This window comes from Condylura cristata, unplaced genomic scaffold (assembly GCF_000260355.1).
Source record: "Condylura cristata isolate star-nosed mole 26May11 unplaced genomic scaffold, ConCri1.0 scaffold00025, whole genome shotgun sequence".
Lineage (NCBI taxonomy): Eukaryota > Metazoa > Chordata > Mammalia > Eulipotyphla > Talpidae > Condylura > Condylura cristata.
The window spans coordinates 32,840,057-32,866,588 of NW_004567126.1; the positions used below are offsets into that span (position 1 = coordinate 32,840,057).

Consider the following 26,532-nt stretch of genomic DNA (forward strand, 5'->3'; position numbering starts at 1 on the left):
GGTGAGAGGATTTCCCAAAGACAGGTGGGGAGCAGAACGGGCCGATGAACTGAAATACACCGCTGAGGGGGGCAGCAGGAGTGTCAGCAGCTACCCCCCCACCATGTGGGTCAGGACTGGGCCGGGGATCGAACTCATGCTGAAGCAGCTTCAGCTTCGTAGTGCTGAGTCCTACCCGCTGCGCCCCCAGGGAGGGCCCTTAAATCTCTTTCTTTACCCTGCCCCCCTCCTCTGCAGTTTAGATATACACATGCCTAAATATTTGGGTGTGGATTTCTCCGACACTTCATTCCATCTGAGCCCACGCTGAGTGACACGTGCTCACTGGCTTCTCTATCTGGCCTCTCACCTTGCTATCTCTCCTCCCAAAGAGAAACGTTCAACTAGATCAGTGCTTCCTCTGAGTCCAGAGCCCTCCATTTAATTATGCATCCGTCCTGGTAATTCTGTATTCCTACTAACCCAGGCGTGACCCCTGACTCCCAGAGCATCCTCGCTGCTCTCACTGGCCCTGCATCACCTCACGGCTCTGTTTCCGGAGCCCCTGCATCAGGCTCCCGATTTCCACTTATATGTCCTACCTGCTGCTTCATTCCATTACCCACCTGGGTGGCCTCTGGCCGTCACCGCTCTGATGCTGGGCTCCTCATCTCTCAAGCAGATAATGCATTTTCCTTACTTCTTGAAAGGTTTCTTATCAATATATGTATACACACTCACACATGCCACACATGCAATACCCACACAGACTGTGAAGACTAAATGTATGTGAAGAGAAAATGAGTGGCCAGAAAAAACCTCAAGCTCTGACTGCGGCCAGGCATCCCAGCAGCATGTGTGAAAGAGAGTGGTTAAAATAGATTATTGTTAAGCTACACAATCAGTCACGATTTTCAAGCTCACTTCTTAATAATGTCTTCATAGATTTTTTATTGCATGACAGAGCAAGACACATATCATATATCAACTGTGCTATATAGCACTTGACTTCTTTAATGCAATGCTTAACTATAAATGTCTATAACTACAAATGAGGTATTTAAATGCGAAGATACTTTAGATAGATGGCAATACCTATCATTACAGAATCATCATTTCTGCTGAATTGCACTTAAAAGTTAGAGCTCCAACTGCTTCTACCATTGGAAAAGTAATAATAACAATTATAACGATAACATGAAGTATTAAAGACTGAACATTCAATTTGAAGCTAGCTAAGATAAAAATGAAATGAAAAGTGAACCCATAAATGCTTACGGTTCATCCACATATGCTAGACGGAGGCCCTAGACGCAAAGACGGCAGCCGCAGAGTCGCCATGACACTTCGCCCTTACCTACATGGCAGCACGATGCCGCTGAAGACGCCCTCCACAGACCATCACTTTCCTTCTCAACCTTCTTATTCTAAGGCACTCGTGATCGCAGACCAAAAATGTAGCTACCGTGACAAATGCTTCTACTGTGACAAACACCTTTCTTTTATTCATACGAGGGTAAACACACCAACACACCTTCGCTTTTCAAAGTCCAGGCGACTGGCCGCCCCACTTACCGTCGTTCCGCAGCGTGAGCGGGGTCGGGGGGCTGAGCACTCGTGCGTTCGTCACCGTGTTTTTCACCAGACAAATATAACTGCCGACATCTGATGCTTGGACTTTAGAAATATAAAGGTTGCCTGTTTCCTGGGAGATGAACCTCCGGCTGTCTTCCGCCACGAAGGAAGGGAACTCATTAAACACCCAACTGTAGACGATCTCTGAAAGACACAACACGGAACTGTTGAAAGACACATTATTTTGCGAGGAGCAAAGTCCAAGGCATAGACACTTGGGCAATTACTTCAATATTGCGAGGACATCGCTGGCTGATGCAAACGCCTGTGATTTCAGCATTTAATAGTCGATGGACTTACATGAACGATTACAGAAATCCGCAATAGACTTGGGGAAGCTTGGTCGTTTCCCCTCATTCATCCCCCTGGTTGCAACGGGTGTACAGTGAGTGCTAGATGGTTGGCACTATGCTGAACACTGCAGTGAAGGAGGCGGCATTTTTTCCATTCTAGAAAATCAATTGAGCAGACGAAATTTATCCAAACTTATGGAACAATGAGGAAAGAGACAGAAACCGGTACTCTATAAAAATAAGGCACAGCGGAGAGGCGCTTCGGCAGTTGTGTTAACTAACAGAAATTATGAGTTAAGAAAAGACACCAAAACTACATTTTTCACTCATCTGCTCATCAAATATTGGCTGAGTGTCATGATTGGTCAGGGATTGCTCTGTGTGGAGGGGGAAAAAAAAGTCTGCATTTTCAAGGAGCTTGAAGAGCCAATAACACACAAGCACACGCCAAGCAGCGACAAGTGCTGTGAAGAAATCTAAAGTGTGTTAAGAGAGCTGGAGATGACAGGGCTGAGAGGAAAACGTGAATTCCTGGCGTAAACGCCTCTCGGATTGCGGGGGAGAGATGGCGGGGAGCAGGGAGTGGCCGAATGTCGGGGGTACTGTGCGCGCGCCTTCAGTGGCTCTTCAAAAGAGCCTTGGACTGACTGGATGGCATAAACGGTCCCACCAGAGTGGGCTTGCCAGCTGCGGTGCAACGGTGAGCAGCGACGGTTCCGGGGAAAGTGGCAGAGCCGAGGGGAACTGCTGATGGTGAAGGGGAGGAAAAAAGAGGCTTTGAGGCTGAGCGTGGGGTGCTGAGGGAGCCTGGACGAGCAGTGACGAGGGGAAACCACAGGAAGGGTTCTCAGGAGATGAGGGCTGAAGAAAGCCCGGAGTGTGGCTCTGTCAGATTAAATGTGACAGACCTTTCGGCACTGAGTGGGAGACATGGGGGAAATATTCGCGGATCTGAAACGGTGGCCAGGGCAGACGGGCGTGTTGTTGTGCACGTGGAGCTGGACGGCTGGAACCCGCCAGAGGCAGAGCGTCTGGCTAGTAGGGACTGCAGTCAGCGTGGGTGCACACAGCTCTTCGGATGAGGAGCTGGGCTGTCTGCAAGCGGCGTCCCGCAGTTCGGAATAACCAGAGAGCAACGCGCAGGGCAGGAGGTGGTGAGGGAGGAGGCTGGAGACACCGAAGACGCGCGGAACGACTCATCTCGGATTAGCACCACCGGCATGAGGTGCAAAGGAGCAGGCCGAGTCCTGGGCGTGCGGCCACAGCTGTTTTCCAGCAAGCGGTCACCACAGAGTGTGTCAGGCGTTTGCTCGAGACTGAGCGGAGATTAGACTTGGCGAGCGCCAGGCTGTGGCAGGGCAACCCCAGAGCAGTGCTGAACGCCGAAGGCGAGGGAGGGAGGACTCTGAGCCAGAGCCGTGGTCATAAGGGCGCTTCCTTGGTGCCAGAACTAGGCCAGTGGCGGGGTGAAGGGCGCAGGACACGCTCCCTGGAGCGACGGGGGAGTGAGCGCGCAGGACGCACCACGAAGGGGATGGGGAGAAGGGGCCCGACGGAACGGGCGTCTGAGGCTGAGGAGCGCGAGGCCGTCCCCGCGCTCAACAGGAGCCGCACATCCCACAGGCTCTGTCTGCGTGGAGGATGCTGGGTGGACAGCGGTCAGCCTCCTGGGGTGGCCGGCGATCAGGCTGGGACACAGAGCGCGGGCGGACCGAGAGCTAACGACGACATCTCGCAGGCTGGGCGGAAGGAACTGCCGGGAGAATCGGGCGCAACGGGGAAACGGTCGCAGACGTGCCGGCGTGGCCAGAGCGCCGTGACTCCGGCGGGGACAGAGCGCCCGCACAGCACACTGACCGCGGCCAGCGGCGTGTCCAGCGCTGAAGCCGACTTCACAGCGGCGCCGCGGAGGCCACAGAAGGCGGCAACAGGCCAACTGCAGTTTATTGTTGTTTTTAAGGGTTTCGGCGTTGCACTTGCAGTTTGTCAAACTTGTCGTGAGTTGTTACTGATTACTGGTTAGCAGAGCGTATGCCATGAGCACTGGGACTGGCTTGTGTCTTTACAACTTCACTATCTCCTTCCACTTCCCCCTTTTTATGAAGTAATCGATGTGAAGACACTGAATAGGGGAACTTTGTAAGATGTTGGCAAAACCAAATGGCCTAAGAGTAGACATAGACACTTCAACCATTCTGTTTTTAGAAAGTCTTCGCTGATGTTATTGTATTGTGTTTTGAAATTAGGAACATCAGAAAAGAAAAAAAAACAAACCCTAAGGGAATACAACTTGAGATCAGTAGGAAATATCTGTTTTACTTTATTGATTCAATATCTGCTCTGTGATAGAAAATGTCACTGCTGCTCATCACATGCTCTTGGTAGGTCAAAGCTGAATCTGATTTCTTCACCACCATATCCTTAGACCTAACAGCTGCTCAATAAATATTTGATGAGTAAATGAATGACGAGGACACACACACACAGACAGACACATTTATATATGGCTCTCTGAATTCTAAGAATGTGAGTGCAGGTTTTTCTTCACATTTTAAACTTTATTGTGAATTTATTGTAAAAGGTCTAAGATTGACATCATCAACGATGGCGTTTGAAGGTGGTCTAAATACAGACAGAGAAATAATGTAGGCAGTTTTAAGAATCTCTTGTACTGCCCGTGAGCACAAGGGAAAGGTCACCGCTGCAAAGTCATGATGACCTATTTTCATGATTTGTTCTATTAAGCAAACTGGGCTGAGGCTGAAAGGGCACAGTTCTAAGGTGACCCACCTCCTTCTCAGGTTAGCAGCCTCGGAGAGACTCAGTCATTTCGCTTCTGCTAAATATGGTCGCCGACGCTTCGCAGGGGCTGCTTTGGCAGCTCAGGTTAATAAATAAAGATAATTTCGGCTGCTAGATGTTGACAGAGATCAAGACGACTGGGAGCATCTACAAGCAGTGATGAATTATTGTATGTAAAATACTATTTAATGCTCTTCTGTCGACATAAGGTTTTCTGGGAAGGGAATTGATGTGGGAATTTGCCATGAGTCACAGGGCTAAAGGTCTACAGACCATGTGCCTTTGGGCAAACTATTTTACTTTGATAAATCCCTAGACTTTATGAAATGCAGTTCATGGAGGAAACTGTAGGTTGTAGGAGACATTCAGTGTAAGGTCAACAGAATAGAACCAGATGTAGTTACTACAATCATTATAATTATTTTGTCCACCAAAGGTCTGTGCTTCAAACAGCTGAAGGAACCAATGCAAAATTATAGATACTAAATGTCCAGAAAACATGCAATTTGTCTATTTACTCTATTAGGTTTACCAGGAGTTATATCACATCGCTTCCGTATTATATTCAGTTTTTCCGGGTCTCAAACTCAGTATCCATGAAATGGGCTAATTAAAAAGCTGTGCTGTGATCACACTTGCTATTTAAGGGAGATTCTTCAACACGCAGGGACTTCTCCACAAGGGTTGCCACAGTCTCACGAGAGGCGACTTTGCAGAATGTCAGATTTGGCACAACACAGAGTCACCTTGAGCTGTGTACAACTACTGACTTTCTGTATGTCACTATATGAATTTCAAGCGTCACGATTCTCACCTATAAAACATGGTCAGAAGCAAGGACTCCTACAGTAACCACAGGACAGAGCTGTCTCCCTGACCCGATGCTGAAAGAATCAAGGTATTCTTGAAGATGCTGTGAAGAACCAGCCGAGAGTACCACCTTGTGTGAACTATGGTTTTGCCTTGCTCTATGGTTGGGTTGGGTTGCACATTAAATTTTAGTCATCTGAGTTGAACAAAACAAAGTACTAATTCTCTTATTTATTTATTTATTTTTGTTTATGTTTATGTTTTTGAGAGATGTATTTTCATTGTTACCTGGCATCAGAAGCAGTCGAGTTCTGCTTCCAAATTATGTCACCGAGACAAAAATAAAATTTTATGTGCATATAATTCAATTCAGCAAAACAAAACAAAAAATAAAGAATATTTACACTAGAAACTCAGGCTCCACAACTCACATACTCCAAGTAAGTCAAAGGCAGGCCTGGAGGTCAAACGATGCACCCCTGGTTCCAGGCTCTGGTTGCTGTGTTTGAGGAGAGTTTGGTTACACAGAGCGTCCTTCCAGGAGCCCCAAGTCTACATGGAAAGGTCACCGCTAGCTCTTCAACATGCACCCTAAATTCTGGCTCTCCTCGGGGGTTAACTAGCTGACTGGATTGGAAACTCATCCCGCCCTCACAGCATCCACTGAGCTCTGTGTGGGCAGCGGCACAAGTTCAGCAAAGGCCTTGACCCGGCCACACCCTTCGTCCAGCCCTCATCACCAACAGCAGCATTTCTGAGCCCCCCAGGCACGCCGGGGACTGGGTCAACGAAGAGCTGGCCAAGGTTATGAAGAAGGCACGCTCAAGGAAAGACACGCAGGGAGGACCGCGGCAGAAATGCACAGCCCACCCCTCGGACACGCGGAGGGAGCTAACATCCACCGCTTCACGTGAGGATGTCAGATTAAAATGACACAGCCCCTCTTGGTGGGCGGAATGAATTATTGTCACTATCGTCATCTGTCTGGATTTTACTTAGCAAAATGTTATCTTTAGCCAGTGGGCTTGTCTGTTTTTTTAAGAATTATTTATTTATGCACACAGAAATGGGGTACAGGCCAGAGGTGTAGGGGCGATAAGAGGATTCACCGGGGACAGAGTGGGGAGCAGCGGGGAGACAGGAGGGGTCTGCTGCACCCTGGCGGGGATCGAACTCGCCCTGAAGCAGCCGCAGCTACCTTGCAGTGCTGCGCTTTAACCCGCTGCGCCACCAGGGAGGGCCACCAGGGGACGTTTTCTGGAAAATAAATTTTAACCTAGATCTGTGCTTTGAAAGCAAAAGAAAATCTCATAAGGTAAACTATTTAAAATGCTCAACACCTTTTTTTTTTTTACTGTAAACTTTAAAAAAGTATCTTCACTTATTTCCTTACATTCTTTCTTTTTTACATCTCTGTCCAGTTCTCAGTGGCATTCAGAACAGCAGGGGAGCGCAGTGGGCAGGGCAGGCGCGGCTCCGGGAACAGCCCAGGAGGGACCAGTGTCTCCTTCCAGTTTCATGTGGTGCAGCTGTTATGGTGTCAATTTGAAGATTTATGCAGGGTAAATATTAATAGAAGCAAACTTGCATTTTATAAATGACACCCCTTCCAGGGAGGTGAGTCACAGAGGACAAAACCCTCCAGACTTATGGTTTGCGAGATTTTTATGTTAAATGTGGAACTTCGGTTGTTTTGGGGTCACATTTATCATTTAAGTACAGTGGAAAATCTTCAGGTAAGATAAATGATTGTAAGGAGAATCTCTGCCGTCCAACTCCTTACACCCGCGTAATTTTTCATGAATGTTCTTTGTGCTTTTACGGCTTAACTAATGCTCATTAATCCTTCATGCAAATCTTTAATGAAGGTAATTTACTTGTCACACCGCCATGCACCATACAGAAACAGGGGATATTGTCTATTTATCAAAAAATGCAGTGAAATAGTTTATTTGCTGCCCTGGGGATTTGTCCTTACGGCTTACCTGCACCAGGAAAAAAAAAAAATTCTAGTAATATAGAACATATTTATCTCTGTTGATATGTAATTACTATAATAAATCTTTAGTTTCTTATTCATATTAACTCACAGAGACTGGAGTTTTGGATAGGCCTTTTTTAATGAATGTCTTTGAAAATTAGGAAAGTTGGCATGAGTGATGCTAATAATGTAAGTGACACAAGAATACTTAGAATTTATTTTCTAATAATACGATGAATTTTTCTGCAAAAAGCAGACTGGTTTTGAGTTCTATAATTGCAGCATAGCCTGCAAATAGTGAATCTCTTCTAAGTATTAAAATATATTTTTGACCTAGAAATTATGACAAGGTCAACACTGAATGATACGGAGCTTTTGAGCAATGAAAGAATAAATAGAAAATAAATAAACATGCCTTTAAAATATTCAATTTAAAGTGATTAAAAATGGTCAGTATACTGAACCTAATGTTTGCAATCGATATCAATGATAATCTTCAGATACAGGTATCATCAAAACAAGGCGTCTGAAAGAAACATGATTCTCTCAAAGTCAGTCAGGTTTCCACAAATCCCCTCCCCCGTTGAAGGACCCAGGCTTTTCCCACGCAGCTTCCCAAGCTGACTTTCCTTTGGTCTGTCCCTCACTGATTTAAGCTTTCAGCACTTTGCCCAATTCCTGAATACCGAAGGCATTTACTTTCTGAAGAAAAAGTACTTATCTACGATACATTTTACATCATTGCTCATTTTGGTGCCGGGTTTGGTTTCTCCTCTCAGGTGCGACTCTATAAAATTCCAAGCACCATCTCCACAGTCCCTTTCCTCTTCCCATCCCTGTTTGAACCCCTCACCCTTTTCTCTCTTGCTGAATGTCTTCGACTTATCACTGCCCGCTCATTTTGTTTAACTTAATATTTTCCTGATCCATTCTTTCATTCCCCTATATTCCGTCGATAAGTGAAAATGACTTACTTCACTGAGCATAATCGGAGGGATTTACTTCTTTTATTTCAGGGTTTTATTTATGTACACACAGAGAGCTGGCGGTACAGGCCAGAGGTGCAGTAGTCGTGAGAAAATTCACCAGAGACAGAGTGGGGAGCTCTTCAGTTTTAATACTGCCTTACCTTTCTCTAGTCCACCCGGGCACACGGGTCTTCTTCTGTTATTGTTCAATGTGTTATTTTATGACATGTGTGTTCATTTTCATATTAGCCTTAGACATGCTTCCCCGAATATCTGCATGGGTCACTAAGCTAACGTTTTCCAAATTTCTGCTCAAATGACTCTGAGACGTTGTCTCTGATCAACATACCCTGTCAATACACTGCCTTTCTCCCTCAATATCAAGATACCTATCTGGTTTTCTTTTGTATAACAATGCACATTTTCTTATGGTGAAAACCTTAGGTATTTCCTTCACCATTATATCCTTTGGCATTGTGAGAAAATACCGTCACGACTGTCACGACAGATGAGTAAATAGAGAATGAATGTCATAGATATAACAGACATCTTTTGGAAATAATATATTAGGTAATTTTCCCCTTTACATGGAAATATAAATAAAACAATGCATAACAGTTTTCCCCCAGCACTCCTGAGAAAGTATTTTTGTATCATGGAAGTAGAGATGTTGTAATAAGGACATAAAACTTGAATCAACATCAGTCTTCTAACCACGTATCTGGGCTTTATAGGGTCAATTAAGTTGCTGTCCAGTAAATGGATTTACAGAAATAACAACTAATTAAGTGCTTCCACAAATATTGAAAAGGGTGGAGCAATGTAAAGAAACAAGAGTTTTAACACTGACTTAGGAGACTCTAGAAGCACAGTTACATTTCTTCTGTCTTATTTATTTCATTGAGAACTGATTCAAAGTTAGTCACGAAGACTGGTTAGTAAAAACCACCTCATCCTTGTTTGTTTGACGAGTTATTTGCTTCTAGACCACCATTTTGAGGTTTTAATTGTGTAATTTTTGTATTATTACTTTCACTGAACTTTTATTTTACTTACAAAGAAATGCCATCATGCATACACTCCCATCTATTGGCGAAGCACCACCGCACACATGAATTTCTCACCTACCCGATGAAGTCCTCAGACATGACCGCCTGATTTCCAAACACCGCGCGGCAGCTTGCGCTCCGAGTTACACTTGCTCTCCTACACCAGCGTTTGCCAATTACTGCATCAGGAGAAAATGAAGCTACTGACGTGAAAGGGGGCTGAGAAGATCCGAGTGATGCTGACACTGCTCTTGTGCCCATCACGCTAAGCCTAAGGAGCGCACTATGATTACATCGTGTGGAAGACTCTTTATGAGAACACCGGGGTGCTGGCCCAGACGAGGCCATTCTGATTCCAATTTTAATAACTGCAAAGTACCATCCTCTTTTTTTTCTCCTCTCCTATAGCTTTCTTTTCCAATTTTATAATTTGCCAGTGTGTAGTTCATTAGGTTACACAGTCTCTTCATTTCTGGGAGTGAGTTTGCTCCAGTAATACTAATATTTCAAGGATCTAAAAACTAATGAGTGCAAATTATATGGACTTATGGCTGACATAAAACATGATCTCACTGCAGTAAGCTTTCTTTTATCCAGATCAAGCTTCCTTAATCTCAGCACTAGTCACACTGGCAGTGGAAGACAATCACTTGTGGGATGTTTCCCTGGCATTGACCTATCTAAGCAATGCTCCTTTTCTCTCCTGCCCCTAGTTATGGCAACAGGAAATATCTCTAGACATTGCCAACTATAACCTGGAAAGGTCACTTAGATTCAACAACCTGTAATTAGGATGATCTTGAGTAATATATTCTGGTTAATCAATACCAACTACTTGAATTATTTGTGGTTAGTATGTTTCTTTATATTTCCTTTATAAGTAATCGGGTAGGTAGGTAGGCAGATAGATGAAAGCTAGTTTTTTTGTTTGTTTGTTTGTTTGTTTTAAGAGCAAATACTAGGTGTCTTTTATGGTTTTATTTCTATAACATACAAATGTAAAAATAGGTACTGAGTACACTTTGCTGAACTGAATTACAATTATGACCCAAATATGTGTAGGTACACACACACATACATGTATACAGAACATTTTCTCTTTCTTCTATAAATGTATACAGGGGTATATAAGAAGGTTTACTTATCTGTACTACATTTATTTCCAGAAATCATTAGATTGCATTAACTATGAAGAACATAATTAATAGTTCACGACAATGGAAATAAAATTCAAATTTATAGTAGACAAAATATTTGCAAGTATTTATTTACATAAATATTTGAGATTGTTGATCCCTGAGCTAACTACAGAAGAAAAGAATTTGCTTTTTCTATTGTTAGAAAAATTTCCAGATGATTTCATTTAATCAAAGTTCTGATTTGAACTTTAAAGGATTTTACTGGCATGATTTATAAGCGTCCACATATTTTACATCTTTTAAATACAGAAATTACTACTGAAACTGTTGAATTAGTTGAATATAATGTAGTCTCTTCTGACTCCACTAAAAAACTATAAGAAATAATAAATCAGTATAGTAAAGTAACAGGCTTCAAAATCAATATACAAATGTCTGTTGCACTCCAATATGAAACTATACTACAAAGCTATAATAATCAAACCAGTAGATTATTGAAATAAAAGCAACATACAAATCAATGGAATAAATGAGAGCCCCAAAATAAACCCATATTTACATGGATGGTTAATCTCCAACAAAGCTGATGAGTATAAACACTGGAGAAAGGAAAGAAAACTGAAACTAGGCAGTTCTTACAACATGCACAAAAATTAACTCAAATAGAATATGTAGCTTGTATGCAAGACCAGAAAGCATACAATCCATATAAGCAACCATACGCAATGTCCTCTACAACATCAGTTCCAGTGCTGGCTTTGGGGACTCAATTCCAATGGCAAAAAAAAAAAAAAAACAAGTAACAACAAATGTGCTCCTAAGTACATGAAAAAATGTTCAATGTTCCTCATCATCAGGGAAATGTAAATCAAAACCACAATGAGACACTGCCCCAGCCCTATGGAATGATCCGTCTAAAAAAGATCAGAACCAACAATTGCTGGCAAGGGTGTGAAGTAGAAGACCCTCTTACAATGTTAGTGGGACGCAGAGTAACTCAGACCTTATGGGAAACAGTCTTGTGGTTTCCCAAAGCATTTTAAAAAGGTGAATGTTTTATCTTTTTTAAGTCCCTCCAGTTCTACTCCCAGACAGCCTCCCAAGAATGCGGAAACACTAATGGAAAGGGGCTGATTCTTCCCTGTGCTCCTGGTACCGATGACAGTGGCCAAGCTGTGGGGTGACCCACATGGCCAATGACAAATAAGTGCATACCCGCGTGCTAGTCAGTCACCAAAGGTGCAGCCACCTGGATGGAGAGCTTGGAGCTAAGTGAATGCGTCAGAGCAAGAAAGACAAATACTGGGCAATTCCACTTGCATGAGAATAGAGAAAAGCAAAGCAAAGAACTCGATAGAAGACATCAAGACTAAAACTTAGACACCTGAGTACCAAAGCAGCTACTGAAGGTGGAGGTGGGCTGGGAAGCAACGGGAGGACGAGGCCCCTGGACGCCCAGACTCCTGGGTGTGAATCCAAGCGCACATTTGAAGAGGTGCGAGCAGGTACCCCAAGATCAGTTGTAAGTGAATATTGCAATGTATAGTCTGCTTCCGCGCAAAGCCACACAAAACTCTGTTTCCCAATACATTGTAAGAACTCACAATCTCGGGTGAGCTGGGTCACGCACGTACTAATTCAGACCCAAAGCAGAGAGAATTTCCTTCCGCTAGAGTTCAAGTTTTCATGTTTTAAACCTTGACTTCACCAGTTTTATCCACAATCTTGGGGGAGTTACTGAACAGGCTAAGTCTTAGCTGCCCTATTTTGAAAATGAAGACATGATCCCCTTCACCTTGTTTGCAAAGATTAGAACTTAAACCAAGACCACAGCTTATGCATGGTGCCTGCAAGCATTCCCCAGATGGATTTATGTTGTTATTTTATGGCATCTTTTAGCTAACTCGGAATGTTTAAAAGACTTATTTATTTATGCACACAAGAACTGGGGTACAGGTCAGAGGGGCAGGAGCGGTGAGGGGATTCCCAGAGAGAGAGCGGGGAGCAGGACAGTCAGATCCACGGACACCCTCTGCTGAGGGGCAGCGGGGAGACAGGAGGGGTCTGCTGCGCCCCGGGGTCCGTCCCTGGGCGGGGATCAAACTCGTGCTGCGGGGGCTGCAGAGAGCCTCATAGTGTTGCGCTTTAACTCATGGCACCTCCAGGGTGGGCCCCAAATAAGATTTTTAAAGTAAAATAAAGCTATAAATGGGATGAAAATCCCAAGGTTATGTCTCTGAGCTGCTACTGAGCCGACAGTCTCCTGGCTCCTCTGGAAAGGCGTCAAACAACCCAGGGCTTGGCTTGCTCTCTCTCTTCCATCATACACCCTGATTCCCCACGGGATCAAGAGCTGATGGCTTCAAAGGGTGACATTTTCCCACATCACTTAGCGGTTTAGTTCCTGTGCACACACTAGGCACCTTTCTGTGTTGGGGATTTTGCTAAATACTCTGTTATCTGTAGTAGTCTGAGCAATTATCTCAGTTTATGGTGCTGAGACTGAGATTCATAAGCGCTGCCAGCATTTCCCTCACAGGACGCAGAGAACGGGGCATTTCAACCGCCGGGGAGCCTGGGACGTGCCTGAAGCTGGCAGCACCTGAAGACCTGGACCTTTGAGCACAAAGCTCCCAGCACAGATCACCAAGCACAGAGCAGGCGCGGCTCAGGGGCTCCTTGCTGACTTGTTGAATGTTGTTCTGAGAAGGAACAATGAAGGGCTGCCTTTACTTCAGGCTCTTTAGAGCCCGCCGGCAGACACACACGCTGCCCAAGCCAGACCGCAGAACCCTGCGCCTGGACAGCGGCTTCTGGAGACTTCGTTTTCCTTTACTAAAAGAAAGCTGTGACAGGTGACGGGGCATAGCTTCAGTGCAGCGGATCCTTCCCCGGCGTGCTACTGCCGGGCTCAAGGTCTAGCAACGACGCCCCATCGCTTCGGCTGCAGACGGGAGGCTGTGGCGCGCAGGACTCAGTTTCCCCAGGAAAGCCGTGTGGCGATTCCAGCCTGCCCCATCTTCGGGTCGGTTTGCGGGCGTCGGCACAGCCCCAGGGAAGGGCCGAGTTCTCCAGCATAGAAAGCAAACAGCCCCACTTCGCCTTGGTTTGTGCTGTGTCCAGCAGGGAGCCCGGGGGGCCCCAGGCCATCCCGTCGGCGGAGCCTGGATGGCCGCCTGGCGCTGCCCGGCGCTGCGTCCACCGGCGGGGGTCACCCCTGTCCGCGCTCCTCTCCTGGGCAGCAGTCCCGGGGTGGCGGCCTGGCCCAGGCGCTGCTCGGCTGCCCGTTACTGGAGGCCTTTCCTGCTGCAGCTAAGAGCAGCTCGCCAGCAGCGCTGGTGTCGCCGGCCTCCGACTCACGCAGCGCCAGCCCCCCGGGCAGCGCCCGGCGCCCACCGGCCTCGCCCCTCAGGCAGGCGCGCCTAGTTACAGCCACTTTGCTTATGTTATTTCGTGTCCAGACATTTCTACTTAATGAGATGTCAGAAAAGCCCATGTCTGTAAAGCTTACCTTCAATATGCAAATAAACTGGGAAGACCGTAGGCTCGCCACAGGGTCCTGGTCTTCCCTTCCCCCTGAGTGATTTCACCTGAAAAGTGCAATACACAAGGCATATCGGACCCTAGGTGTTGGCCTGAGGAGTCCACGCGAGAGCTTAGCTCTGCCCATGTCAAAACGGCGCGTTAAATACCGTTTCCCACGGCGGTGCTTGTCAGTTCTCGAAAGAAGAGGCGTCAGCAACACACCTGTGCATGCTACTTAAGGAGGGCCCCTCACCTGAGACACGGCCTTTCCACTCCAGCCAGGACATTATTTTGCTGATTTATGGCGAGACAATGACCGCAGGGGAGACCCTGCTTCCTTCACAGTCAGATCTGGCTGCCAGAGCCCCAGCGACCAATAGCGTCTAGGCCTTGGCCCTGGCTGGGGTGTGATCGCCACAGCAGACTACACACAGACAAGGCTGAGGGGTCACTACGACCCTTTTACTGCAAAGGGACAGTTTGAATTTGTTCTCTTCTAGTGTAAAAATGCCTCTCGTAGTCAAGCATTGAACAGCAGGTCCTGTCCTTTTGCAAAAATGAAGAGATGGACTGGAGGATGGACTGGATACAGTGCACCGATGTCCTATTACTCCCAGAATAATATTAGTAAAACAGCAACCGGCATGTAGTCTTAGAAGTTGCCTAAGTTGAAACCTCTAAAAGAAAGCAGACTGGGCTTAGTTGAGGCGATGCGTTAACTGCTGGGTAAGTGGGGCAGCCAGTGCACATGCGCTTTCAACAGCCTGTTATTTGTCATCCTTTGCTAAAGATTTTTGTCTTTGACCTCCGGAAGCCTCTTCAGCAGGAGGTCAGAGTAATGCCTGGGCCTCCCGAGCACCGGAGAGAAGAGCCGGGAAGCTGGGAACCTTCTCCTTTGCCTCCGAGCCTTCTGCTGTGGGCCAGCTGGAGGAATGAGAGCCAGAAGCCAGATTCCTGAGGACGCAAGGCCGCCAGGGGACATCCCTGCCCGCCCTGCTCCACCTCGCCTTCTCCGCAGAAGTCAGCTCAGGTCTGGCACTGGACGTTCAGAAGTCCGGCCCAGAGGGCATCACTACTCTACGCAGACAGCTTCCTAGCCCGTGCCCACACGGCCAGATGAAACCAGCCTCCACCTGGGGGCTGTTGGCAACTAGCAGAGCTACTCCTGATTCTTTCATCAGGAAACGCGACTGCCAGACTTTAGTGTAAAGATGGTAATTTAGAATACACATACTTGTCTATCGATTAATGTCCATTGCAAAGATATTGAAAACACCAATGAAACTATTAATTCACACATCAGGCAGCAAGGTGGTGGTTCAATGGAGTGTATATTCTTCTGAAATAGTATGCAGTCATGAAAAGAAAACTGGAGACTAAGTGTTTTTGAGAGGAAGTGATGTGCTCAGTATATTGCTGCCTAAAAAAGACCTGTTCCTTAATGCTCTAAGGGCCTATTGTATAGACTGCAAAGGATTACCTAGGTCTCTGTTAGAGCAGTGCTCTGTCTGGAAGACCTGAAGAGTAAGTCACCACTCAAAGCTTTAAAGTGCTTTGCTTATTTCCCTCATGGAATTTTGGTTAAGCAAGGACAGCTTCCAGACACCGCTTCCAGGTCACATTTACATAGAATCTGGAGGTTGTCAAGCTTTTATTGATATATCAATCTCCAATCTTATAATTAATTTTGAATAAGCACTTATGCATCTTGCATATATTTGCATGTGCATATGGGTTCACGTACATATAACATCTGCAGGTAGACAAATGAGACTGGAGAATCAGGTCCTCTTTCCTGATACCATGGCTTCAGCAGCCCAAACGATGCCTTTTTCATCATACTGATGTATATGTGTGTATACACACACACACCCACACACACATGCATATATATGGATATATATTTATTTTTCAACTTCATCATAATGGATGTCAATTCTGTTTTGGTGATCGTATATATAACAGTTATTTCTCCTACCTCTTCACAGGAATAGTAGGGTGAAGGCTTAGTAAGTCTGCAGGGTGTACATGGACACACGGCCCTCACCATGACGCCCTACACACACGCGCAGGAGCTCTGGTAGAAACGGAGACTCACACCAGCTGTCAGCTGAAAGATGTCAACTAATTTGCTGAAATTTCAAATTTGAAAATTCAACAAATTTGAAAAAAAAAAATTAAGTGATTCTGACTAGAGGCTACATAGATACAGCTTAGCTCTCTGGGTTAAGAAAGATTCTCCAGAGCCCTCCTTGGTGGCGCAACAGGTTAGCGTGCAGCGCTGCAACCTGGCCACGCCCACTGAAGTGCCAGTTCGACCCCCAGCGCTGGAGGTGGCCACGGGGCGCGGCAGCCCTCTCCTGACCCGCCCGCTGCCCCCTCAGCAGTGTGCTTCGTCAGTCCGTCTGCTCTGCTCCCCAGTACATAAATAAATCAATCTTTAACAAAATCTTCAAAAAAAGAAAAGAAACATAGATACTGTTTTTGTATGAGCCTTCACAAGCATTAGTCATCCTGTATTTTGTTTTCAAGTAGAAGTGAAAGGAATCTTAACTCTGAAATGAAGAAAATGTATGCTTAAAAAGAACTTGATTCAGAAAAGAAGGATGCGTCTGTCACTAGAGAATGTAAACACACTCTAGATACCAGTGCTGAAATTATGTGTATTTTAAGCATAGAATGATAACATAAACAAAAGGCTTTCAGATAAGTTTATAGATAGAAATATAAAGAAGTTATATCCATGGGGAAAACAAAGATTATGTATCTACCTGCAGTGACCCTTAAATATTCATACTCCAAAGCTCTCGGGAGATTTACTCACCATAGCTGCGCACGAGTATCCCATTACCAACAACTAGCGGGTGATAAACAAACCTCGTGCACAGCAGCGTCATGCAGCGTAACATGACGCATAATGGGGCGCTGGGATAGAGCCACTCGGGGTTCTGGCTGAACCGCAGGGGCGTTCCGCTGGACGGAAGAAGCCGTTCTCCAGAGGTGACGCGGCCTATGGCTTCCTTTAAAATAAGTTCTGAGGAAGACAGACTTTAAGGACAGGAAGCAGATCGCTCGGGGGGGAGTTTGATTGGACAGAGACATCCTGTGGTGCTGGAGATAGTTTCCTACGTCTTGATTATGATTGTGGCTACAGGGCTCTGTTTTGTTCCCCAAAGGTCAGTGAATTAGCTAGAAAATTGCTAATGTTCATTATGCTTTCATGAAACTAATAAAAATAATCCATATTTAATAAGTGATATAAAATAAAGGGCACATGCATGAATGACTCAAGCATTAATTTTCCAATTGAAAGTATTAATTAAAATTCCTAAGTGAAGGTAATATTTCTTATTTATTTCAATATCTCGACAGTAAAATGTACATTAAGTATGATTAAATAACTACTTCACTCTACTCTTTTCCTGAAAATATTAACGGGTGATAATATTATCTTTGAAAGATATAGAAATGAGCATTTCAGGTGGGTTTATGGACCCACATGCATGTGTTGGTATGAGAAAATGGATTAGCGGGATTTGTGGGGCAGAACAATCGTGCTTCCATGCTCTGCCCGAGGCCACAGAGACCCACAGGTGCGAGGGCTGCTCCGGACAGGCAAGGGAAACGAGGTGTCGGCAGTGACACAGCAGGCGGAGGGCCCTCGGGATTAGCTAAGAGAAGGCAGGGCGGAATGTTGAAGAGAGAACGGGGTGTGGAAGAAGAATTCTTTCTTACTAAGCTAAATAAGAAGTGAAAGGAGTAAAGTCAAATTGAGGTTAAGAAAAGATAGTGAGTTTAAACTATTCATTATGCAGCAGGTGCTTTCCATACATTATCTCATGGCATTCTTTCAGCTTCCACAGACATGTAGAATTTTGAAAAAGAGTATTTAGTATAAGAGATGGGTACATGACTTCTCCCAGGTCACACTCCTGGCAGCGGGGTTGAAGCTTTCTGACCCCAGTGCACACAAGCTCCACATTCATGCTATACCTGACCTAAGGAGCCGGTGGAGAGCAATACATTTCCTGTTGGGTTACATGTGAACCATTTTGAGTTGGGTTTCTGGATTTGAAAAAGTGTGAAACCATACATGCTTCTTCTCCACCCAATCCCCGACAGTTTTACAATGGATGTTGTTAAAAAAAGAAAAAAAAAAAAGATTCATGAAGGATCAGAGAGAAAATGGCTTTGTCAAGAGAGCCCATTAAAGAAGAAAGGCCCCGAAGAGAATCTTGGTCTAGACTGGGGATCACGCACCCTCACCCCGGTCAAATCTGAAGGTCGCTTGCTTCTTAAGAAACGGTGGACTAGAGATGGATTTTTTTAAATGGTTGAAAAATATTCAAAGGATGAATGAAAAGTGTGTAACACTTTTATAACACAGAGAGCTTCATTCATTTTGCAACGACTGCAGCTGCTTTTATGCCACAGAAGTCGAGTTAAGTAGGTTGACGAAGGCTGCACATTCCACAAAGCCAAACTGTTTACTATTTGGCTTCACAGAGAAGTTGGTTGAACCCAATTGAGAAAACTGAGAATTTATTTTCATGAAACTTTGCTTGGTTTCTGAGTTAGTTACAAGATGGACAAAAGATAGTCGGAGTTCTCAAACAAGAAAGCAACAAACTGCACACTGGCATTATGGCAATGCCTTGCCGGGCTGGTAACTCGTCATTTAAAACCAGCATGTGTTAGCATTTGTTCTTTTCTTTCTTTGGGATCTTTTTTTTTTTTTAGCAATGTGATTTCTGTCTGCTTCTTGTTAAGGTCCATTGCACTATATTTCCTGAGGACTTTGGACTTCGGGGAAAACAATACCAAACAGTCCTTCAAAGTACTATAATGAGTTAGTGAGTTCAGGTTTCTGCATGACCCGTCTGTCCAGGTAGACGCTGACACTGGGGCGAGTTTTACGTTTCCCTCCGTCCCCTGCAAACCTCCGGTGCGGCAAATGTGTCATCAGGGCTCGCACCCAACAACTTGACCACTGCTCCCAGTGAGTCACAGTGACACTACATGGTTTCTTTGGTGTCTCACAGCCTATGCGGAGAAAGAAACCATTTTCAGAAAATGTGAGGACTCTAATTTCTAAGCTCCTTATTTAAATCTAACTCGGCCGCTGCGTGTCATCACACTGATGTGACCAGTTGCCCAACTGCTTTGCCCAAATGCAAGTGGGAATCCACAGCCACACAGCAGAGAGTCAGTGGTTACCGCCCTCCGGGGTGCCAGTAGGCCAGGAGCTGCCTTCTGCAGGGCTCTCCCTTCCCTGCGCTCTTCTGCTCAGAGAAGCTCACAGAGAGGGAAAAATAGACGACCTTAAAGGGGCTTGGGAAAATGGGAAAATCCAACAAAATAATAAAAATAACTGAATAAACTGGAACTGCTCTGTGGAGAAATTAAAATAAATACATGAAACAAAGGAGAAATTGCCACAACGTCCTAAATCATTTCTCTTCTGCTGTCGAAATACACCCAAGCCACCCAAAGCTCTTATGTTTATTTTGTGCTATTTAGTTTTCTGAGTATAAATTTTGTCTGTTACAGTTAAAAACCCAATACTCCGATGCACAGAGCTCTCCTTTCTAGTGTTATGTGGAGAACATATTCTCACACAGGGCAATTCAAGCAAGAACGTACCAGACACATGTTTTAAAAGAATGTAAAATGTATTTGTTGATAAACAAGTTCAGAAACCATCAAGCAGCCGGTTAAAGTTCACATAAAAATAATTCAGTAGATAGTGCAATTTAGGGGAAATAGACTTACTGTGTAGCGAGGGTATAAATATTGTGTTCTTTTAGTCACATAGAAAAACACGCATAGTAAAAAATGACTTATTAACTTTTCTATCATTGTATTCAATATACTTGTATTCTCACCTATCTGCTCTGGCTCCATACATGAATGATGATTGAGATATAAATATAAAGTCATATGTAAATGACTATGCCTTCATTAATCTTGCTAAAAATTAAAATTACATAAACACTATTTAATTTCATATACTGTCCAGATGCTTGATTTTGGTCGCACTCGATGTTCAGTTAACACTTTGGTCAAGTAAAAAAAATAATGAGATTTCTTGTTCACTTTAGTATAATATGCACGCTGACCTATATGTACACAAAACAGGGATTTTCGATAACGTTTGCAAATGACATTGTGGGAAGATAAATGATACAGTCAAAGGGTAACCGGCTTGGGCTTGCACAGTCTGAGTCTGTCACGTCACTAGATATAGGACTTTAAGCAAGTTTCTCTTTGAGTTTCAAAATCCCCATTTACAATAATAAACTTATAAAGCAGGGACCAAGATGAAATAAGATACTATCTGGAAAATGTAAAATAATATTTTTTACTTTCCTTTTCTTTATCCTACTGAGATGGATAACCTAGTTAAAACTCAGTGGGGGCCCTTCCTGGGGCGCAGCGGGGTAAAGCTCAGCACTATGAAGCTGAAGCCACTTCAGCGGGAGTTTGATCCCCGCCTGCCCCGGAGGTGACCACATAGCGGCAGACCTCTCCTGACCCGCCCGCTGCTCCCCTCAGCAGTGTCTGTCTGCCTGTTCTGCTCCCCGCTCTGTCTCTGGTGAAGCCTCTCACCACCCCTGAACCTCTGGCCTGTACCCCAGTTCTGTGTGCAAAAATAAATCATCAAAAAAAGAAGAAACTGTATAAGCATTTCAAGATTAAAATAATAATAATAATAATAATTCAATAGAGTTCTTTGTATCCCAATAATATAATTCAACTTTCCTTAATACAAGCTATTTTTTTAAGATGTATTTATTTATTCATACAGAACTGGGGTACAAACCAGAGATGTGGAGGGTGAGAGGATTCACTAGAGACACTAGAGACAGCGTGGGGAGCAGAACACGCAGATCGATGAAGTCCACTGCTGAGGGGAGCAGCGGGCGGGTCAGGAGAGGTCTGCTGCGCCCTGTGGTCACCTCAGGGGCAGGCGGGGATCGAACTCATGCGGAAGTGGCTTTAGCTTCTCAGTGCTGTGCTTTAACCTGCTGCGCCACCAGGGAAGGCTGATACCAGCTATTTTAAGGAAGAAAATAATGACAGATAACAAATAAATTGAATGCTACATTCTCTTCCTTTAGCAGAACACTTATTGCAAAATACAAATACTATTCCTTTTACCGGACTAGAATCCATGTTTTCCCCATTTTGGGGTCCAGTTACCTCTAACAAATAAGAACACACCCTAATACATAAGATCTATGTTTGCACGTTGTGCAAAATAGTTGTGGAATTCACGAAGTTAGTAAAAGGACATTTGAAAAATGGATTTAATCCTTAGAGTACAATAACAGACAAATGAAGATCTGTTGAGTGGCCAGAACCTACAAGAATATGAATCTTACACGATTCAATATATTTTGATTTGAAATCAAATAATGAACAGAGGAGTTAGGAAAATAGCTACATTGTCAGATATTTTGGGGACAATTTGTCTTACCATCTTGCACAAAAGCTAAATATGAAACCTGGATTTCCAAGCTATGTTACTCTTTTGCAATGTTTTTCACTTTTTCTCATAGCTGCTGTTATGATAGAGATCTTAAGCTGAGACTTAGATTTTATGTCAAATTTCATTTTTGTAATACACAATAGTTTATTTTTATATCATTTTGTGCATTTTTCCATCTCAGTTGCAATCCCCTTGGGTTTCCCATCACCAAATCACCTTGTGCCATCACCATAGTCCAGTGGACTTCCCTCCCCCCACTGTTTTGATCCCATTCCCCACTCCACCCCCACAAAATGACTCTGGCATATAGCTGTTCATCATTATCATTATTTTCTCACCTGGTCCGCTATACTCCTGCTATGAGTGAAACCATCCGGTATTTTTCTTTCTCTTTCTGGCTTATCTCACTCAGCATGATCTTTTCCATCTCCATCCAAGTTGCTGCAAAAGACATGTGTTTCTCTTTTTTGGTTGCTGAGCAATATTCCATTGTATATATGTACCACATCTTTCTAATCCAGTCATCTACTTTTGGGCATTTGGGCTGCTTCCATGTTTTTCTAACTGTGAATAAAGCAGCAATAAACATGGGGGTGCAGGTATCTTTTTCAATCAGTGTTTTTGTGTCTTTGGGTAGATACCTAGGAGTGGGATTGCTGGGTCATAGGGAAGCTCCATGTTTAGCAGTTTGAGGAACCTCCAAACAGTTTTCCATAGAGGTTGTACTAGTTTGCATTCCCACCAGCAGTGCAGGAGAGTTCCTTTTTCTCCACATCCTCGCCAACATTTGTTGTTGCTAGTTGTTTGAAGATGTGCCATTCCCACTGGGGTGAGGTGGTATCTCATTGTGGTTTTAACATTTTTTTCATATGCTTTTGACCATCTGTATTTCCTCTTTGGACAAGTGTCTTTTAGCTCTTTTTTTGATGGTGTTGTTCACTTTATTTTTGTTGAGTTTCATCAGTTCTCTGTATATTTTTGTGATTAATCTTTTTTTGCTAGTTTTGTGTGAGAAAATTTTTTCCCAATCAGTGGGATGTCTGTCTGTTTTTAGTAAAGTCTCTTTTGCTGTACAGAAGCTCTTTAACTTGATGTCGTCCCATCTATTTATCTTTGCCTTCACTATTGTGGCATTGGGTGCTCTGTCTTTAAAGATGTCGCTGAAATATATGTTGTGTAGTGTTTGACCCATCTTTACTTCCAGGTATTTTATGGTTTTGGTTCTTATGTCTAGGTCTTTAATCCACTTCGAGTTGATTTTTGTATATGGCGTGAGGTAATGATCTAGTTTCACTTTTTTTGCATGTAGCTTCCCAGTTTTCCCAGCACCATTTGCTGAACAAACTTTCTTTGTTCCATTGTATCTTCTTTGCTCCTTTGTCAAAAATTAGCTGCCTATAAACTTGTGGGTTTATATCTGGGTTTTCTATCCAAACCCCCTGGTCTGTGTGTCTGTTCTTGTTCTAGTACCATGCAGTTTTGATTATTATCAAATTTCATTTTTCAGGAAAAATACAAAATATTGATCTCCCTTAAACCAGCGCTCTCTGGTGGCACCTGTCGTAGGCTCACACAGCGCCTGCGGCTGCTAAGACTCCAGTGTCTGTCCGCAGCAGTCAGGTTTCTGCTCATTGATCTTTTTCTCTCCACCACGTGACTCGTGTTTCCCAGCGCCACGCACCTGGCTGTCACCTTGCTGTCACTTTGGTGTCAACGAACACAGCCAACCAGTCACTCCCACTAGCTGGTAAAGACTGAAGGGGTCACCTCACTCACAACATTTGCATTTTAAAGCAGATTCCCAAAGCCAAAGCCTTAAGGCAACCTGGAATTCAATATCTAACCAAGAGAACGGTGCCCCGGCACGTCCCTGTCCAGGTCGGAGTTCACATCCGTGGCGGAACATTCCGTGGAGTGTGCAAGCACAGCAGCCATCCGCCTCACCACACGGGAGGAGGGCCACGTAGCAGCAGTCTCGAGACCATCTCACTTCATAGCACCTGGCAACGGGATGGAGTTCAAACTGGCGCACTGCTGATGACCTGCCTCAATTAGGTCAAGGCCAAAATTTTTCAATGTATAGAAAACATATTTTTGTTTTCATTAATAGTAATCATCTCGATGAAAATGTTACCACTCAGACACAAGAATTCAAGGTGTCCCTAGCTCCATTCTAACCAGGAACTCGAGAGGCGTCTCAGGCCGGGGGATGATGCACTGCTTAGGCCCAGCGTCAGGCCCAGAGGGGATGGTTAGTCCTCCAGCGTTCACAGCTACCTACAGATTTCTCCACATTGAGTAAGTGAGGCGCTGTAGACGCTGCTAAAGGAGAAAATCCCTACCGCTCGTAGGCTTGCTGTGTTCAAGCATAAGCTTTGTTATAGCTCATTATTTTATAACTTCAGCTATATTTTATGATCGCTCAAGACATATACGAGTGAGTGAACTAGAAGTGCACTTAGTTTGTAAATCTGCACTTAGCACCCTTACGCGCTTCCTTGGAGCAGCCATATAACCAATTATCACAGCTTCACTGGCCTTCAACCCAAGAGCAGCATACTCACAATGCAAGTGTTCCCTGTGGAGCAGGAGTCTCACCACAATTGTGTGGCTGATGGAGTGAGGGTGAAGGGACTCATCGCCTTGAAAAACACAGTGGGTGTGAGGGAGCTGGCCCTGTGCTTTGAATTTGTAGGAACCAGGTATATCAGAGGTTGAGGATTTGCTTTGCCTGGACTCAATTCCACCATGCCACGAGATCACATAGGCAAATCAGTATTGGGCCAGTAGAGCTAAGAATAAGCCAGGCGACATAATGAGGAAAATGATGAAAGTTTTAGAAAGAAACCCTTACGTGTATGCCACTTCTCTGGAGAGGGCACCTCAGTACCCCGGTGTTTACCCCGCGGAATGTTCTGGTCGTTAGGACACGGTTTGCTCCTGTTATCCTCTTTCCCACCATGTTTCAGGGCCCACTAGAATTCTCCAGAAATAATGGAGGTTCCAAATCATGATTCTGGTCCCTTCTCCTGAGGATGCATGTGCCTCTCCTTGACAAGCCCAGAATCTGGGTGTCCTTGGGCCTCTGGCAGCTGTGCTGAACTTGAGGACCCCAGGACCTGAGCCTCTGAGAATCGTTCTTACGAGTTGGTGACACGTTTGCATCTTAATCCTTGAAACCATTGAAAGGAAAAAATGAAAACTATGGATTTTATAAATTTTAACATAGACGATCTACTCAAACTGTGCGACATAGTGCAGATATGTATCAGTAAAGTGAAGCAATATAAATTCCCATTTTTATCCCCTTCCCCCAACACACACAGTGCTTGCTATTGAAAGAGCAATATCTGATGTTCACACTGCAAGCACTGTCCCTGAGGTCCCAGGCAGCAGTAGACTCACTCGTCGACGACGATGCTGATCATGCACAGAGCCATCTTCTGCCCTGTCCCCTACCCAGACTTCAGACCCACAGCTCTGGCACCTGGTATCCCCAACACCTGACTGATACAGGACTCAACTAACATCACTCTGTCCCAACCATGTTTCTTATTTGATTGGAAACAAAGTAGTATATTTGAGTTCTCTTTGTTCCTCACACTGTTTGACCAATGATCCGGAAGCAATCAAGGAAAACCATATTCAAAGGGAGCAAAATGATTTTAAATAGGCATTTTAAGATCTTATATATAATTTCTAACTCAAAACTAAAATAGCAACATTTGAAGTGAGTAGAAGATACAATTAAAAACCCTCCACTAACAATTTTTAAAAGTCAGTGAAGTTGAAAGGGAGGGCAGGTGGGTGGTGAGATAAAGTAACTAGTCTCAAGCAAAGTCATAGGAAATAACCCATTCAACTCATTCATTTAAATTCAACTTGCTAAATGCCAATGTTCGGTGAGTAAAAGAATGAGAACAGTATTTGATGTAATAAATTAGCATTATATTCAAGATGGTGACAATTCTATTGTTAAAAAGTCTTGTTTGTGGGCTCTCCCTGGTGGCGCAATGGGTTAAAACGCCACATTATGAAGCTGTCCGCAGCCGCTGCAGCACAAGTTCGATTCTGGCCAGGGAGTGACCCACATGGCGCGGCAGACCTCTCCTGACCCACCCGCTGCCCCCCTCAGCAGTGTTTCAGTACATCTGCCTGCTCTGCTCCCCACTCTGTCTCTGGTGAATCCTCTCACCTACCACACCTTGGCCTGTTCCCCATTCTGTAAGCACAAATAAATAAATCTTAAAAAAAAAATCTTGTTTGTGTTCATGATGTATAGGTTTCAGTATGGCTTTAGCTAAACTGTACATCATAATGTACAAAATGTGTCACTTGGAAGGCTGGTTTCTTTCTGAAGCTTAGATCCCTCACCAGTATAGCAGAGATGATGATAACTTGTAGCACCTAGCTAGCACCTCGATCTGATTACATGGCATAATAAATGTAAAAAGGTGAGTGTCATATTGTAAAGCCATCTGACTGATGCTACAGACTGACATTTTTTACAGACATTCTATGCTCCATTTCTATGGAAGCATCTGTGATAAAGTTTTTGCACATAATGGGACCAAATGAAATATATTTAAAGCAAAAACAATAGTTACTCGCATTTATTAACTTCTTAACCTCAAATCAGTCTCTATGGTTATAGATTTTATAGCATTTAATTTCTACATTACAAATTAATTTCTGCATTGCAAATTAATGTCTATATTGCATTGCTTTCTTTTACAGCATAACTCTGAATTTCGAAATCGCTAAACCGACAGAGGTGTTTTTTGGCGACTAAATTCATTTTTAGCAAATGTGCTAAACAGTGTGAAAAAATATATTTATTTCCTGGTAGATGAATAACC

At 44.2% G+C, this 26,532-nt stretch overlaps 1 protein-coding gene across 1 annotated transcript in view; it reads right to left on the minus strand.

Moving 5' to 3' along the window:
• The window catches only part of CNTN5 (contactin 5), a 213,364-nt gene extending 211,605 nt beyond the window's left edge, over window positions 1–1,759 (minus strand). The window contains exon 1 of the mRNA XM_004689429.2: window positions 1,555–1,759. The gene's annotated coding sequence lies outside the window, so the exon portion shown is untranslated. The remainder of the gene's footprint in view (window positions 1–1,554) is intronic.
• Window positions 1,760–26,532: the final 24,773 nt, after the last annotated feature.